Below are 5,557 nucleotides of genomic sequence, written 5' to 3'. Positions count from 1 at the left end.
AATAAATGGGACTTTTTATGAATACAGATTGGTTGTTTTGTTATAATTTTGTCAGTGAAGAAAACCTTTTTCATTTCTGTTGATTAACTAAATACAAACATCTACTCTGATGATTTATGCATTGTTTACTAAGTGTCTTTGAGCTTTAATTGTATATAAATCAGGACAACACTTTTCCACTCAGCTGGAATTACAGTTAATAACACATTTTGTATGTTTTTTTTGTATAAACAATTATTTAAAGAATGTATGTAAAGAGTTTGTTTGACTTTGTTTTCATGCAGTGGATAAGGTATATGAGCAACTATTGGTATTGGGTGTGATATTTATTTCATTTTTGCATTTTATTGATACAAATCCTTGACATGTAAGTGGACTTCTAAACACACTGACATGAATAAGGTTATATTAATCTTGTGTTTCTGTCTGACACCTAGAATAATATGGCTCAGAGCAAACACTTTATTTTTGCCGTCTTTGGATATTTTTCTCCAAAGTGGAAATGTGCATCAGTCTAGACATGCGAAACATTAAACAGCCGTGATACTGAAATATAGAAAACAAGAGAGCAGGAACAACAGCCATTAGCAGGTTGCAACACACATCCATTTAAAGGTTTTGGCAGATATACAAAGACTAGACTGCACCATGATTCTAGTCCATGGTATTATGGATGCAGTTTGTTGATGGCAGAGGGCACAAAGCTCCTGCCCAAACAAACTTTTCAACCGGCACTCTCCTGAAAAACAGAAACAAACTTGAACTAACCTCACAGTAAATATTCAACACATGTTGTGGCAAAATTCTCACGGGTCCTGGAAAAGAACAACTTATCCTCCAGTTGTCCGCTCAAGCATACTGCTAATGGGCAGGTAGGGTATATTGAAGTCAGTCCTTGCTGCTGTGTGCCAACTCTTTAACTCTTTCCCTCTGTGAATCTGACTCCCCCCTTCTTTTACTGCAGAAACCATGAGGTGGGCACTTCTATTCTGCCTGATCCGTGGAGTATGGGTAGTGAGCCATGTTGGCCACGTCCACAGGAGGGCCAAAAGTAGAGATAATCAATAGTTAATGGGGGCAGCAATGTAATGACAGTGAAGGATGACATTTGAACCTCGGGGAAGGTGTAGCACCAGAGAACAGTCCTGCATGTATGCTGATGGGTGCCCAGGGCAGTTATGAGTTCACAGCCAGCTTCTAATGCTATATTAATGATTTCCTTTTCCAACCTGACACAGGCAGGAGCGAGGGGCCCGTTTTTTAGGCTTGCTGCAATCCTGCAGTTTAAAAAAAGCAATTTAGAGTTAAATAAGTAAATAAATATATGTTTTCTTTTAGCTGCATAACCACCTGGAAGTTTGTAACAAATTGGTAGGCAAGGCTGTCACTCAATCCCTGATGAAAAATCACTGCAATACTCTGTCTATGGTACCTAATTGTATTTTTTACTACATGGTATTTTTAAATAGGCCAGTGTTCTTATCATAAAGCATAATACTTTATAAAACTTTCTGTACTATATACAGTAAATATAGAACGTTTTTGTGATTGTTATGGTAAACTTCTGGTTTATGGTTTTGAAAATCTCCTTCATTATTACTATAGACTTAAAGGAACTTATCATGTTTTTATGACATACTGAATAGTTTTGGAGACCTTTTGTTGTTGTTTGTTCATCTATTGCATTCCTATAATAATTTTATATATATATTTATATTTTATATTTCTGTGCTGTAAGTTGTCTGTGTATCTTGATATCTGCATGCAGGGCTGCAGGCTGAGGTCACGTCCTTAGTACTTTCTTGGTGGGATCTTTTGGATTTTAGTTAACATTCTACTAGTTGTGGAAGAAGTCCACCATGCAGTACCACAATGTCAAATGTAGCCCACTCCATCACAAGTAAAAGTTTTGCATTCGAAATGGTGCTTAAGTAAGCCAAGTGTACCTAAAGTATAAAAGTAAAAGTATAAGTGCTGATTAGCAAATGCTAGCATGCTAAGGTGGTAAACATGGTAAATATGACCTGCTAAAGATTGTCACTATGAGCATACAGCATGGCTCAGCTGTACCATCTTTCTTTATGTGTATCTGAAAAGTTACTAGCTGCTGTCAGAGAATTCGTAAGAAGCACAATATTTCCCTCTTAAACAGATTGGATGAAGTACAACATTCAAATAGGCCTAATAAAGTAAAGTGCATATAGGCTAGTACATGAGTATGCTACAAGCACGTATAGTACATGAGTCAGTGCCTGAACTGGACCAAAAAAGGTGCCAGTACCCTGATTCAGCAGTTGCATGACATGATCATTGCGTGTGTCTTAGGATATATTTATATTTACAGTATATCATGCAGGGGTGATCCAAATAGTCGACTATTCTAAGGAGCCTGATTCGACCGCAAATCTCACACTTGAAGATTTGCAGGCCATATGGGGGTGCTGAATGTCGGATTTCACATAGAATTGCTTGGTTTCTTCCAATAAATCATGATATATAGCCTATTTTGGAACACATATCAGTCTATGATATCAGCCTATTAATAATACTGTTTATAACAATTTGAAGTAAGGGTAGCCTACTCATGTGGACAAAAGTCCGATGAAAAGTGCCGGATGAGTACGGGCCCATTTCAGGCACTGACATGAGTACTTTATTTAAGTGGATTCCAGTATTTTTAGATTCAATAGCCTAGCCTATATTTAACTGTAACTACCATATTCCAGCAAATAGACAAAAGTCTTCAGCATTTATCTGCCAAAGTTTTATTTCTGAGAGTATAGGCTGTAAAACATTTAGACCTTCATTTTGGTAAATGAAAGAGAAAGACGAACAGTCAACTGAAGAAAGAAAATGGAAAAAGAATGATCATGATGATGAGGTGGTGGTGTAGGCGATCATGTGTGCGGGGGGTTGGTGGGGGAGGGGTGGGGGGCTCAGTGTTTCTAAAATCCTTGCTATGGCCCTGCATCATTCTTGATGGATTACAGTGACAGTTACACTCATTTCTTTTTTTTACTTCCCTCCTTGTGGAATGTGCTTTAGTCTATTCTCATTCGACAAATTGGCCAGTGACCGAACGGTGTCACGGAAACTACTTCCTAATTCCAGATAATGAAGTAAAGTCGTTAATCACAGCAGTGCGTGTACCTCGTGGACCGACCTGTGAAACGACTCTAATTGGCAGCCAGTTGTTTCTCACTGCCCCATCTAGCGGCCGGTCGACTGAACGTGACCCCCCCCTCCGCATCTTTTCCCTCCCCCATTTATTAAATTATTTATTTTTTGTCACCGTGAGAAATAAAGTGCCAGTGTATAGCAGGGGCACCAGAAGCTGCGCGGCACTTGCAGCGGCGGATCGCCGGACACGGAGGGGAGCGCTCTCACTCACTGTGGCGTTTTTAAAGTTGAGCGCGACACGCTGATGAGCTGCGAGCATCCTCTGGGAAAACTGTGCTTTTGACTGGCTTAGCGAGCGTCAGTTCACATCTCTTCACCACAGCTCATTTGTTGCTGTCGTGGCTCCGCTGTCCAACAGTCCGAAGTCTGCGTTTCATCCCAGACGCACTGACGGAGACGCACACACTCCGAGGATCACAGGTGAATTATAGCCAGCTGCTGTCACTGTTGCTGTGTGGGGGGACGCGGCTTAATTATTTGTGCATGTTAGGCTAATTTTATGAATGCTGAGGTTTTAACATCAACTTACTTTGCTGTGTTTTCTCTTGAAATGGGTGTATATTTCATAAAGATTTCACTCGCAAAACACACAGCAAAGCCACCAGGGCTGCGTGGAAATTAAATCGCATCAAAAGCTTTTATATGCAAATAAGCTTGATTTAGGAAACTGATGCAGATTGTTCAAACCTGCAGGGAAAGGCTGTTGCACCTGTGGAGGCTACATAGGTATTAGTGTAAGTGAACTGGGTGGCTGTTTTCTTGCAAATAGGACTGAGGCTGCTGTAAGAAGCATCAGAGAAATTTCAAGTGGCTGCACAAAGACTCTGCCTGCTGCTTACACACTCCAGGATGCAACATCCAGTCTATACACATGCGTCTAACAGGGCTCAGACACATAATACAATGTTTTCATCATTTCATAAATTCATTCATGTCCAGAAAAGTTTGATTGATTGATAAAGGTGGTTGAATGATGATATCCTTTTCTGAGAACATAGCTGCTTGTTTTTACGGTGGCTGTTGCTTTTTGCAGTTATGATAGCTTGAATTGAGATTTAGTCACATTTTTATTTAAATGTCACATCTCTGACAAGGAAGAAAGTCACAAAGGCTGCTTGCCACTACCATCATCATCATCATCATCATCATCATCATCATCATCATCATCATCATCATCATCATCATCTTGTCTTCTCTTCTGTCTGAGTAATATAAAAAGCCGATTTGCACTTTTCTCCTTAATACATTTTCTGCTCCAGACTTCCCCTGGCAGGGCTTTGTGTATGAGCAAATTCTCACCTTGTTCCACCGCACATAATCTTAAGATTATATGACAGTTTTGCAAGGGCTGTTGGTTTTGCATTGCACGTTTAGGCAAACTTTCTTTTGATTTAGGTCACTCGTAAGATTTTCAGTCAGAGGATAAAATTCAATTAGACAGCCCTGCAGCAATCTTCCCTCACTGGCAGATGGCTTAATACTCTTGGATCCTGCCTTAGTGTCCCTTATTGCTCTAATTGGATTTCATTATTTCACACTGTTTATTTGTATAAAAATGAGTTTTAAAACGTGGCATCATTAATTCAATACATTCTCAGCCCTGTCAGATCCAAGCCCACTAGCCACCACTGTCTAAACATTTCACATCTCGTCCCCCATGATCTGCTCTGTCATAAACTGAAGTAGACCTCAAAGTAAATTGTTGCGTTCCCCGTGTTGCCATCGATGGCATGTTGGGATGTTGGAACAGTTTAAGTAGGAGAATCTGTAATGTGCAATAAATGAAGTGCAGGCAGCAGCGCAGAGGGCGTATTGTCTGTCTGAGTTAATTCCAGCCCTGAGGAGATGGTTTTCCTCTCAATGACATCCAGTTTGATTCTTTTTTTTTATTTTACAGAGGGTATCACAGGAGTTTTATTCTCCAAGAAAATGTGGATGTTTGCTTGTTTTAGGGGCTCTTTGTCAGACTTAAACTGTGTACACTTAAACAGAAATCCAAACAAGAAGGATGCTGGGAGCCTCAGCACTGCCGTATCACTTGTTTGTTATAATTTTCTGTCACCATGAAGCTTTTCAGGCAGGACAAATTCGCACATTTGCAAATATTCTTTTATGGAGACCAAACGGTAATTAGAAATAAACAAATAGATTAAAAAAAAGCTTGTGTGTGGAAAATTCCTGGAGATGAGAGCACTGCCTCGGTACATTTGGCCCTATTTATAGCATCGTTGTGTGAGTGAAACAGCTATCAATCTCCCTGGAAGAAACCTTTCGTGACATCAAAGTATAAAGCGAGGAGGCAGGTCAACCTTTACACCACCACGCTTCGTGTTATTGAAGCCTGGCCAATTCCATCTATATGAATAACAGTATCTTA

This window comes from Perca flavescens, chromosome 17, assembly GCF_004354835.1.
Source record: "Perca flavescens isolate YP-PL-M2 chromosome 17, PFLA_1.0, whole genome shotgun sequence".
NCBI lineage: Eukaryota > Metazoa > Chordata > Actinopteri > Perciformes > Percidae > Perca > Perca flavescens.
This window is presented reverse-complemented; position numbering follows the sequence as displayed.